This window comes from Narcine bancroftii, chromosome 13 (genome assembly GCF_036971445.1).
Source record: "Narcine bancroftii isolate sNarBan1 chromosome 13, sNarBan1.hap1, whole genome shotgun sequence".
Classification (NCBI taxonomy): domain Eukaryota; kingdom Metazoa; phylum Chordata; class Chondrichthyes; order Torpediniformes; family Narcinidae; genus Narcine; species Narcine bancroftii.
Window position 1 is genome coordinate 66,759,125 of NC_091481.1, and position 12,848 is coordinate 66,771,972.

General features: G+C 47.3%; 1 protein-coding gene across 8 annotated transcripts in view; it reads right to left on the reverse strand.

Annotated features, from left to right (window-relative positions):
* LOC138748889 (synaptotagmin-1-like) overlaps positions 1 to 12,848 on the reverse strand; it is a 164,526-nt gene that overhangs the window by 72,104 nt on the left and 79,574 nt on the right. The window contains exon 1 of one of the 8 annotated variants that reach the window (XM_069909767.1): positions 3,960 to 4,064. The exons of the other annotated variants lie outside the window; for them this stretch is intronic. The gene's annotated coding sequence lies outside the window, so the exon portion shown is untranslated. Of the gene's footprint in view, positions 1 to 3,959; positions 4,065 to 12,848 lie in introns of those variants that run through there. 8 annotated transcript variants of the gene reach the window in all.

Consider the following 12,848-nt stretch of genomic DNA (forward strand, 5'->3'; position numbering starts at 1 on the left):
TTTTTTAAAGTCCCACCAGGAACAAGTTTTACAGTGGCTGGCAACCCCACCAATCTACTTGTCCTTAAGTGTGGGAGGATACTGGAACACCTCAGCTCAGCCTTCAGCACCAGTAATCCCTCAGTGATGGTCAACAAGCTCCAAACCCTGGATGTCAGCAACCCCCTCTATAACTGGATCCATGACTTCCTCATCGGAAGACCACAGTCAGTATGAATTGGAAAGAACAACTCCTCATCTCTGATGATCAATATAGGTGCACCTCAAGAATGTGTGCTTAGCCCACTGCTCTACTCACTCTACACCCATGACTGTGTGGCCGGGCACAATTCCAATGCTCTCTACAAATTTGCCGATGACACCACAGTTGGAAGCAGAATCAAGATGCTAATGAAGATGTGTACAGGAGGGAGACAGATTAGCTCGTTGACATGTATCCCACCAACAACCGTGCTTCAAAACCAAGGAGATGATTGTGGACTTCAGGAGGAAGTCAGGAGGACACGTCCTAGTCCTCATTGAGGGGTCAACAGTGGAGAGGGTCAAGAATTTCAAATTCCTGGTGTCAGCATCTCTGAAGATCTGTCCTGGAGCCTCCATGTTGAAGGCTTGCCAGCGATTATACTTTAGGAAGAGTTAGAGGAGATTCAGTAAATCACTGAAGACGCTTGAAAACTTCAACAGGTGTACTGTGGAGAGCGTTCTGACTAGTTGTATCACTCTCTGGTATGAAGGTACCATTGCTCGGGACAAGAAAAATGTCCAGAGGATTGTTAACTCGGCCTGCAAAATCACGGGCACCAGACTTCACTCTATCGAGGATATCTACATGAGGCGGTGTCTTTAGAAAGCAGCCTCTATTCTCATGGACCCCCCACGACCCAGACCATGCCCTCTTCACTCTGTTACCATTGGGAAGGAGGTACAGGAGCCTAAAGACAAGCATCCAGCGACACCAGAACAGCTTCTTCCCTTCCGCCATCGGATTCCTGAATGAACAATGAACCAAAGACAACCTCACTTTGTCTTTTTCTTTTCCTTGCACTATTCGTATTTATTTTCCAAGGGTGTTTATATCAATGTTTGCACGGTGATGCTGCCACAAAACAAGGAATTTTGTGATGCGTTAACAGCACGGTAACAGGCCATTTTGGCCCACGAGTCAATGCTGCCCAATTTATACCCCATTAACCTACACCCCCCAGTACGTTTTGAATGGTGGGAGGAAACTGGAGCCCCTGAAGTAAACCCATGCAGACACAGGGAAACTTACAAACTGCTTACAGACAGCACGGGATTCAAACCCTGGTCTGGTCCCAATCTCCGGCGCTGCAAAGGCGTTGCACTAACCACTACGCCAACACGTTCATGACAATAAATTCTGATACGGACACTGGGAGAACGGGTAGCACCCTCAGTCGGGAGTGAACCAGATTCTCTGGAGCTGTGAGGGACTGACTCCATCTGTGCTTGCTGTGTCACGGGGCACTGAATGAAATGCCATGTGACAATAGCAGTGGCCCCTTGGAACTGGAACGAACTGGGTGCCAACTTCACGACATGGATTGAAACACAACATCGTCAAATGTGATGACTCGGTTCCAAATCATGTTTCCATTCTTGTGCACAGGGGAGAATAAAGGCTCTCAGATGTTAATCTATTTATAGCTAATGGAATGGAACATACTTGTGTATGATGGAAACTAGGCTGCCTGGAAATGCAGATTATTGTGTGATCACTTAAACTCTAAAATCATTAGTAGGAAACCGTAACCACCATTTTGGGTGGAAGGAGGGGATTGAAAAGGAGGGCAAGGCAGGAAGGAGAGTGGCTTTGATGGAGAATGTCTGAAGGCCAATCATTCCACGCACGTGGATGGTTGCACAGGAATTACTTCAACCAGAGAACAATGATCACTGCAGTCCTTGGGGAGCAAACCTCTGGTCGATGTTTTTCCGACCCGTGTGGCAGCATCAAGGGATCAACGGCAAAGTTTCCATGTTCAATAACTGTTCCAGGTTGCGTGACTGCAGGAAGGCACTCTGCTTACGAGGTGGTGATCATTAAAAAGGTTTTAGAATGGATAAAAGGAATCAAGGGGAAGTTTTTAATGAGACGGTGGAAGAGAACGGAGCACTAATCAAAGGAGACATCAAAGCAAGCAAAGGATCATATTGATTTGTAGCATTCTCAACTCTGTATGGAACCATTATATGAGCCATTAAGTCATATACCAGCTCTATGGTTTTCACACTTTTTCTTTCCACTCACGTCCCGCCTTAAGTATTCCCTATGCCAGAGGTGCTCTGTCATTAGTAAGGGATTACTTAAATTGGGATGTGAGTGGGAAGAAAAGGTTTGAAAACCACTGATGTAGAGTAATCCATCAGTCCCATTCCCTGATACTTTCACTGCGGCACGGTTAGCATCGTAGCAGTAAGTGTGTGCAGTGCTAATTTTTTTTAGGCGCCGGAGCTCACCGAAAATGGTGACAAGGAGGTGCCGGAGTGGGCCCCCCCCCCACCCCCATGAGGTGCCTGGAGCGGCGCTCCAGTGAGCTCCCGCAACACTACACCCTTTACAGCCCCCGTGACCCAGGCATGAATCCGGTGCTGACCGTAAGTACGCTCTCCTCATATCAGCGTGTGTTTCCTCCCGTCTCGTGGGCAGGAAGGGCCTGTTACTGTGCTGGATGTCTAAATTAAATTAAACAATATTCCATCCAGTGATTATTCTTTGGAAAACCCTGATGGAATTTGTTTCCAGTCAGTAGGTCTTTTCATTGAACATTCTCTGCCTGAAATGGTTTATCCATACATTTATCTTTTGGCCATGACTTCTGATCTGCTTCACATATTCCTCAAACCACGTGGCAAGGGGAATAACTCCCTCTGTATTGAAACTGGTCGTGTCCTTGCTTCCTCCATCACATTTCATTTCTTTATCCTATGAAGAAAATGCCAGCTTCTCCGATCCAATCCTGTGGGGCCATTCCTGAAACCATTCCAGTGAATCACCTCAAGGTCCCTCTTACACTTTGCATCATTCCTAATGAATATGGATGGCAGCTATTATAAAGAAATGTGGAAACCCCTCAGGTTAGTCTTCTTCATTTGCAATCTTCACCAGTCATTGTGTTCACTCTCATCCTGGTGCAGATCCAGAGAGGAGTCTCAGCACTCTGCCACGGGGTCCAACTGACACCAGCTCTCCACGGGCTTGAAAGGGCCTGTTAAAGGAGCCAACGGTGGTTTTATTTTAAAATCCCGCCTGTGCTTGGCAGCGGCCATGTGGGGATCGCAGACTCCGGGGAAACAGAGGACCGGGAAACCACCTCCTGTTTGAGAAGGAAATGCGGAGGAGATGACCCAATGGTACAGTGGATCACAGCGGACCAGCGAGGGGCTCCGAGGCTGAAGGACTTATGACAAGGAACCCATGCAGGCTGCGGGGGCCGCTGGTGATTGCAGTCAAAGGACTCGCACCAGGCTGTGGACTGCTGGAGCCTGGCTGAAGGGGTACCAGGTATTGGGACCGGGATGCAAGGTGGTGCTGGAGGCTTCCTGATTGTGTCAGAATGTACATCAGGAGTTTGGGTTGTGCAACTGCGGAGACTATGGGAGCGCTGGGGGAGGGAAGCCATGGACATTCAATGACATTGGGGGCCCCTCCTTCTCGGACTAAGGGGCACTGGACAATTTATGCTAATAGTTTATCTTTTTCTATTTTCCGATAAAGGAAATTTCATGTAATATCACATTTTCTGTTTTATTACATAAGCATAAAATATTCTTGATCTCTTTCTCTGATGCCACACCTAATTCTTTCTCTCCTTCTCTCTCTTGCATGCCAGACTTTTGACATCCAAGCTCCATCTGCCCTTTCCAACACACTATTGGATTTCAGTCCCAATTTAAAAAAAATGATCATGATCATAGCTCTCTCCAAATAAAGTTACCTGAAGTAAAAGGAAGGCCAGGGTGTGCGCAGGAAGATCCTACAAAGGTCATTCGGTGTTTCCCCAGCCCCCTTTAGTGTACCAAGAGGAATGGATTAGCTCGGGGTGGCCAAACTTGCTTAACGTCAGATGTCTGAGAGGCGCAAGACATGAAAAGAATACATACACGTTTTTGTTACAAAAAAATTATATATTAGGAAATGAATGTACATATTAATATTTATTCACGTATGTAGTTTTTAAACTGCTAATTATACTCATGCTATAGTTAAATATTGTGGGCCAATTTTTAGGGTAAAAGTTAGTGGGTCAACTATACCACTTTTGACCACGCTAAGTACCTGCATCATTCGGTGCGTCAGGAGCAGGGATGGGCAGGGATGTCCACAGTCGGGACATCAGAAGCTCGGGTGGGATGGCATCCGGAGCGGGAATGGGCGGGCAACTGGGGCCTAGGTGAGAGCCTGCAGTCGAAGCACTTGAGGGAGGGCTCTGGTGGGCGGGAAGCCAGAGCCTTGGTGAGAGTCAAGTGAAACAAGAAACTTTGCAGATGCTGTGATTGTTGTAAAAACACATCAAGATGCTGATGGAACTCAGTCGGTCTCACAGCGTCACAGGAGACAAAGATATATTACCGACGTTTTGGAAATGCAAAGAATAAACAAAAAAAACCCTGGAAATCTCAGAATACAGACAGTGCTGGGTGGGGGAGAAGTCCACACCTACAAAGGGAGAGGCGAGAATTGATTTTGGCTGTTTGAGAGGAGACAGAGGGAAAAGGGAGAGAGACTGAATTGGGGGAAGGTGTGAGGGAAGAAGTGGTGGGGAGGGGGGGGGGTTAACAAAAGCCAGAGAAATCTATCTTAATGCTCTCTGTTGGAAGGCACCCAGATGGAAGGTGAAGGGTGGCTCCTCCAATTTGCGGGTGGATGAGACCACGGACAGACATTTCGGCAAGGGAATGGAGAATTGAAATGGGAGAGCCATGCTATTGCAGCAGACGGAGCCGAGGTGTTCAACAAAGCGAACGCCTAGTCTGCGCCAGTCTCTCCGATGTAGAGGAGGCCACAACAGGAGCACCGGATGCAGTAGGTGACCCTGCAGATTCACAAGTGAAAAGCTACTTCCGTTTGAAGGACTGTTTGGGGCCCTGAATGGTGGTGAGGAAGAGTCAACAGTGGGGGTGTCGGAAGCTCTGGTGGGTGGGTGAGAGTCCACGGCCGAAGCATCAGCAACTCAGGTGGGTAGGCGGCTGGACCCAAGATGGGAGTCCACAGACGGGGTGTCAGGAGCCTCGGTGGCCTGGCAGCCAGGGCCTAGGTGAGAATCTGCGGTCAGAGCATTGGGAACTTCGGTGAGTGGGCGACTGGGGCCTAGGTAAAAGTCGGCAGTTGGAGCATCGGGAGCTCCGGTGGGCGGGCGGCTGGAGCCTAGCTGGGAGTACGCAGTCAGGATGTTGGGAGCTCCAGAGGGAGGGCTCCCGGGGATTAGGTGAAAATTCAAGAATGAAGCGTCAGGAGCTCCAGAGGGAGGGCTCCCGGGGATTAGGTGAAAGTCCGAGGATGGGGCGTCAGGAGCTCCGGTGGGTGGGCAGCAGGGGCCTAGGTGAGAGTCTGTGGTCAAGGCGTTAGGAGCTCCAAAGGAAGGACGGCCTGGATCACACAAACACTCCTAATTTCACTGCCCGCAGCAAAACCACAATCATTCGATCGCGAGCCATGCCCAGTACTATTCGTATGATTCCTCTTTCAGCCAACACATTTCTGCGAGCCGCACATTATATGCCGAAGAGCTTCTTGTGCCTTGCGAGCCGTGGTTTGACCACCCCTGAATTAGGTAAACTGGACATTGGCTAAACATTGTTGATCCCTTCTTACATCTACAGGTGGTTTGAAATCAGAAAGGAGAGGGTTAACAGGATTTCGTCTTTCGCTTTCTCCATCTCCACACGTGCCAGCTTTCTGGAGTGCAAATCATCATGACTGCATTGAATAAATTTTGATTTCAATCTTCCTTAGGCAGACCAGTGAAAATTGCTGTCATGTTGTAGTGCTCTGAAGACACTTTTGAGATTCAATTTATTTTTATTCTTCAACAATCTGACTCAAGATTACTTATTTCTGCCCAGCTTCCCTGTTGCATATTCCAACACTTCATCATTTTTAAACCAAGGCAATCTATCCCATCCAGGACATTTAAATTGAGCAAGCGCTTGTGTTATAACAAACTCCTTGTGACAATCCCCTCAGTCATATCGCACCATGCAAATTGACAACCACCAGACAAGACAATCGTCACCTTCGGAAAGATTCAAGTCATTATTATGTCCCATTCACCCCCCGTTGTTGTCTCTACAATGTCAATGCTTGTGATCTGAATGAAATGTATATCTTCACCCACTTCAGGTCCAGGTCAAAAATCCTTCAAAGTTTGGCAGCCGGGTGCAAGTTCTGAGTGTGGGGCAGTCGTTTTTTTGTTTTGTCTGAATATCCGAACACTTCAGCAACAGAAATGCAGTTTGTTTCACTCCTGTGGTTTTGCTCTTTCACCAAGAAACTTCTGATGTTTAATGCTTTCCCACCTAGTTGGTAAAAACGCGCAGAAATGGAGGGGGATCTCAGCTGGTCTCGCAGCATCCACAAGAGGTAAAGAGATTTTTTTAACCTAAAATAGACTTTATTCAAAATAAATTATTTCTAAAAGAGAAAACTGCTCAAAATCCTTTCCTGCCCATAATGTCAGTCAAATCTATACCTTTCCATCAATCTACATTGTTCTCTCAATACCCCGTCACCACCCCTGAGGTCGTTTCTCCACCCCCCCACCCCTCTATTGTTTGAGGGATTTCCCCTCAGTCTCAGCCCCTCCAATGCCCGGTAATGGGAGGATTCTAGTCGGTGGTCCTTCCCCACAGCGACCTCGCAATGGGCGCACCAAGCCTCAGCGCGTCCTCCTACAGCCTGGAATGTGCCAGTCAGACTCTGGGCCGACCAAAGTGTGACTTTCTCCAAGTCTAAGGTCTTGCAGCAATTCTAGATGTCCTTCTCTATCGTTTTCTAAATGCTCTAATATTTCAGTATGGGCTGGAGGGGGCTATTTGTCTAATTTTCTCTTGAAGGTTGTAAGTGTATTCACTTTGATTTCCCTTTCATCCATGTTATCTGCCTACAGGGTAAAAACAAATAACCGCTCTCCTTATCTCTTGGTCGCTTTTAAAAGAATTGGTGGGTGCTGGTGGGGAGGCCACTTTATTCCATGAAGAACTGTTGTCAGTACCTCAGAGCTTTCAGTATCACAGGAGTTAACTCACGGACATATAACCCAATTGATTTCTGTGACGGTTGCCGATGCATCATTGCAAACAAGGAGTCGGAGTTTCCTAGCAACAAATTTCCCACAATTCCTTGTGTATTGGCATAGATGAAACAGTTCAGAACGTGGACAGCAACTTCAGAAGAGACCTTGGAAATACTCTCCTAGAGCCGTAGTTTTGAATCTGGAAGGGAAACACGGAAAGAGAAAGACTGAGGGACAGTGAGTAGGAATTCTGGAACATGGAGGAGAGGGAGATTGAAGACAAACAAAAGGGAGGATCGGAGAGAAGGAAAAAAGACAAAGAGAAAGATGGGAGTCAGATGAAAGGAAGAGAGAAAAGATCTGAAGGATCAAAGCCAGGTCACGAAAAGACAGCACATTAAAATATAAGATGAAAAATTTGCAGACGCTAGAATAGAATACACAAATGCTGAAAGAGAAAAATGTTATTATCCAAAGAAAAAGACATTAAAATATCATCTGGCCGGCTGTTGGGAAGCAGCATCTTTGCAGGTAACAGAGATTGGACCATATCTGAGGCAATGTGAGGACAACTCACTTTTTCTGATGAACTGTGACAGTGGATTCTTCCCACAGTGGAAGAGTAACCCATGAACGTCTGCGGACTCCGTGGTTGAAGTAAGAACACGAGACTCGAGGAACTCAGCTGGTCAGATAGCGTACTTAAAATAGCAGAGATAAAGATGCATGACCAACATTTCTGGCTTGAGCCCTACATTAATGCATGGACAAAATGTAAGCAGATGCCCGAACAAAATGATGGAGGGAGAGGCAGGGAGAGGACACCCAGATGGCATTAACATCAACTTCTCCCGTCCCTGCTAACCCACTCCCTGTGCGCCCTCTCTTCCCCATCGTCTTTCCTCCAGCTCTACACCCCTTTCCTCGCCATTCACAGAGCCATCCCCCCCCCCCCCCCACTGCTTGCTGCTGTGCCCTTTCTCCCCTCTCCACCCATTATCTCCAGCCTGTGGGACCATCCTGCCCCTCCCCTACCACCATTCTGGTTGGGTGCCTGCCTGCTCATAACTTGATGAAGGGCTCAAGCTTGTGTATGTAAATACCTTGACCTGTATGTTCGACCCTGCTCTCACTGGCCGGCTCGTGACTCCTCCCCTTTATTTCCCATAAAGGCTGTCATGCCACAACCCTGCCCCCAGTTCGAGCCCAGGTCAGTGTGAGCCAGCAACACCAGGGATGCTGTTTATCTCCAGCTAATAAAAGCCTTCAGTTCCAAGAACATCAGTCTTTTGGGTTAATTGATCATGTATCACAGAACGTTGGTGATGCATCTTTATCTTTGCGATATAAAGCACACTGTCTGATCTGCTGAGTTTCTCCAGCGTTGTGTTTTCACCCGAATGAAGACCAGTCAAAGGAATGAACCTGATCCAGCCATACAATGACACGGCCAATGAGAATACGCACAAATAGACAGACCAGGAACCAGGCCACTCAGTTTTCAACCTGCCCCACTACACAGTAAGGTGCTAGGATCAGATTACATTCTCCAGTTTACAATTCCAGCTCGTTTACTGGATCCAGTGCACCCTTTGTGGCCTTCTCTACGTCGGAGAGACTGGTCGCAGAATAGGAGATCGCTTCGCCCAGCACCTCCTCTCCTTCTGCAACAAAAGCGACCTCCCCGTAGCCAACCATTTCAATTCTGAGTCACACTCTCAAGCTCACACGTCCGTCCACGGCCTTTCACACGACCCCACCCTGACCACCCGCAGATTGGAGGAACATCTCATTTTCCGTCTGGGCCCCCTCCAACCCCAGGGCATGAACAGTGAGTTCACTGCATTCCACTAATCAGCTTGCCTTTTCCCCCCCTCCCCCCTTTAACTAGTCATTCCAATCCCTACTTCCTTTCTCTCTCTACCTAGCCTAGATTCCTCCCCCCCCCCCCCCACCTCACCACCTATAATCTCCCACCCTCACCTCCCCCCCCCTTTTGTTCAGACATCTCTCATGTTCCCCCACACCTTGATGAAGGGCTCAGGCCCAAAACGTTGGTGATGTATCTTCACCTTTGCTACATAAAGGCACTGTTTGCCCTGCTGAGTTTCTCCAGCATTTGGGTGTATTTTCACTTAACCACAGAATCCTGTGTTTTACCCCTTTATTAATGCAGGTGATTCAGTGCAGAACAGTTCGCATAGTGGTTAGCACAACGCTGTTACTCCACCAGTGATTGGGACTGGGGTTCGAATCCCACGCTGTCTGTAAGGAGTTTGTATGATCTACATGTGTCTGGGTGGGATTCCTCCGGGGGGCTCCGATTTCCTCCCAGTGTGGGTGGGCTGAAAGGACCTGTTACCATGCTGTATGTCTAAATTTAAAAATCTAAAAATTCACTGCTGTCAGCCTTAATGATATCACCAGAGCTTGGATGCTTGATGTAGATTGGTTCCCTGTTTTTGGAACCATGCTTACCCTGGTCCTGTGCCCTGGAAAAAAAATCAGGATCAACACCATTCCTTCACCACAATGAAAATGTGAATAACTTTAGCTGTTCATTACATTATTATCTCTCCCCCACTGAAAATTCACAGATACCCACAAATAAAGAATGACCAGGTGTCTCCAGTGGCGAAGAGGGCAAACAAGGAGTCGGAGTTTCCTAGCAACAAATTTCCCACAATTCCTTGTGTATTGGCATAGATGAAACAGTTCAGAACATGGACAGCAACTTCAAAAGAGATCTTGGAAATACTCTCCTAGAGTTGTATTTTTGTATCTGGAAGGGAAACACGAAAAGAGAAAGACTGAGGGACAGTGAGTAGGAATTCTGGAACACGGAGGAGAGGGAGATTGAAGACAAACAAAAGGGGAAAGGGAGAAACAGAGAGAAGAAAAAAGACAGAAATAAAGAGAAAGATGGGCAAACCGAGGGGAGGAGATGTGAAATGAATTCAAACCACGCTACCTGGAATAACACTGGACAACAAAGATTTTGCTTCCTGAACACTTTTGGGTATATTTTGTATTTTACGGATTTGGGGCAGCTGATCATGGAAATCACTGTAACATTTTCCTATCACTGTCTTTTAGATATAATCGATTTTTGTGATTTCCTGCCATATTTTAAGTCAACTTCAAGCGCACCAGGATGTGCAACGTGCCGTTGAAAATTCATTTTCTGCATTCGCACTTGGACTTCTTCACTGCTGATCTTGGTGACGTCCATGATGAACATGAGGAAGGGTTTCACCAGGATGTTGTGACCATGAAAAAGCATCATCAGGGCATACATTGAGAGATACATTAGTAGGGTAACAGGCCCTTTCGGCTCACGAGCCTGTGCCGCCCAATTACATCCAATTGACCCACAACCCCCAGTACGTTTTGAAGGGTGGGAGGAAACCAGAACACTCGGAGGAAATCCACGCAGGTACAGGGAGAACATACAAACTCCTTACAGACAGTGCAGGATTCAAACCATGGCCCTAATCAACATCGTTGTGCCAACTGCTATATTAACCGCACTGTCCTCTAACTGGAACCCATTAATACCCGCCGACTATTGTTGGTCACTGACAGGAGAAGCATCAGATGCTGGGTTTCCTCTGAGTGCTCTGGTTTTCTCCCACTGTTCAAAAACACACAGGGGGTTGTAGGTTAATTGGAGCATTTGGATTGCACGGGCTCATGGGCCAGAAAGGCCTGTTACCGTGCTGTATGCCTAAATTAAAAAAAATATATATTTAAAATTTAAAAATTACATGTAGAAAACATAGCAACCACTTTGTGTACAACAGGCTGCCACATTTAGCAACGTGGTCATATTATTTTGGTTAAACATTGACCCAGGACGTCGGGCAGAACTCTCGTCCACCACCTTAAAGCCTGCGCACCCTCTTCAGATGACAAATGGGAGCTGAGGAAGGGCATTGTCTCTTCAGTAAACACCAAGTGGTCATAGGATGGTGCTCAGTTATAGAAAATAGATCATGAATGTTCTGAGAGGTGCAGCAACCTGAGGAATCCTGCAAACTAGCCCTCCGGCCGCTGTAACCTGTGTCTCTACTGAAATCCTGGTTGTGACTTCAGCTTCAATCAATCCCAGAGCCACAGGAAAACATCCCACTGCTTTCTTCTGGTGTGTGAGCCGCAGGGATAAGCAAGATGCGCGGGGTAGGGATTGTAGGTCGCGATACATAGAACAGAAAAAAGATCGGACGCAGTTCAACAAGAACATTCTTTCTTTCTTTGGCTTGGCTTCGCGGACGAAGATTTATGGAGGGGGTAAAAAGTCCACGTCAGCTGCAGGCTCGTTTGTGGCTGACCAGTCCGATGCGGGACAGGCAGACATGATTGCAGCGGTTGCAAGGGAAAATTGGTTGGTTGGGGTTGGGTGTTGGGTTTTTCCTCCTTTGCCTTTTGTCAGTGAGGTGGGCTCTGCGGTCTTCTTCAAAGGAGGCTGCTGCCCGCCAAACTGTGAGGCGCCAAGATGCACGGTTTGAGGCGTTATCAGCCCACTGGCGGTGGTCAATGTGGCAGGCACCAAGAGATTTCTTTAGGCAGTCCTTGTACCTTTTCTTTGGTGCACCTCTGTCACGGTGGCCAGTGGAGAGCTCGCCATATAATACGATCTTGGGAAGGCGATGGTCCTCCATTCTGGAGACGTGACCCATCCAGCGCAGCTGGATCTTCAGCAGCGTGGACTCGATGCTGTCGACCTCTGCCATCTCGAGTACCTCGACGTTAGGGGTGTGAGCGCTCCAATGGATGTTGAGGATGGAGCGGAGACAACGCTGGTGGAAGCGTTCTAGGAGCCGTAGAACATTCAGAAGGAAGGTAATGGACATAGCTTAGGACATCATAGGCAAAACCCTCCCCACTATTGAGCATATCGGCGGGGAACGCTGCCATAGGAGAACAGCAGCAAACAACAAAGGTCCTCACCACCCAGCACACGCTCTGTTCTCGCTGTTGTCATCAGGGAAGAGGTTTAGGTGCCACAAGACTCACACCACTAGGTTCGGGAACAGCTGCTCCCCCTCTACCCTCAGACTCCTCAACGACAAACTCCATCAGGAACTCTTAATTTTGCACTTTATTGATTTTTTTCCCTCTCTGTATTGCTCAGTTTGTTTAGATTTCTTTATTTGTTTCCATGGGTTCATTACATACCTTCCTTTTGCACTGCCAAATAGTGGTAATTCTGCTTGCCTGCAGGAATAAGAACCTCAGGGTTGTATGTGATGTCATGTATGTACTCTGACAATAAATCTGAAATCTGAATCTGAAATCTGATAACAGAGGTGTCTGGTGACAGATGTGAACTAAGGTTATCCTGCATCTGGGTTCTAGGAGGCAAGAGAAACAAATCTAGAATTACAAGCTCAGAGACCCTTGAGTTTCTCCTAATTATTCTTGATTGACTACTCAGGAGTTAATCCTGTTAATCATAGGCTGATGTGGTACCTTAGAGGTTAATCTTGCCACTTGCTGAGAATGCAAAATCAATTCAGCTGCCCATTAAATATCTCTTTTAATTTTTAGTTCCACTGAAGTCATGGAAACCAATTTAAATCTGCCACACAC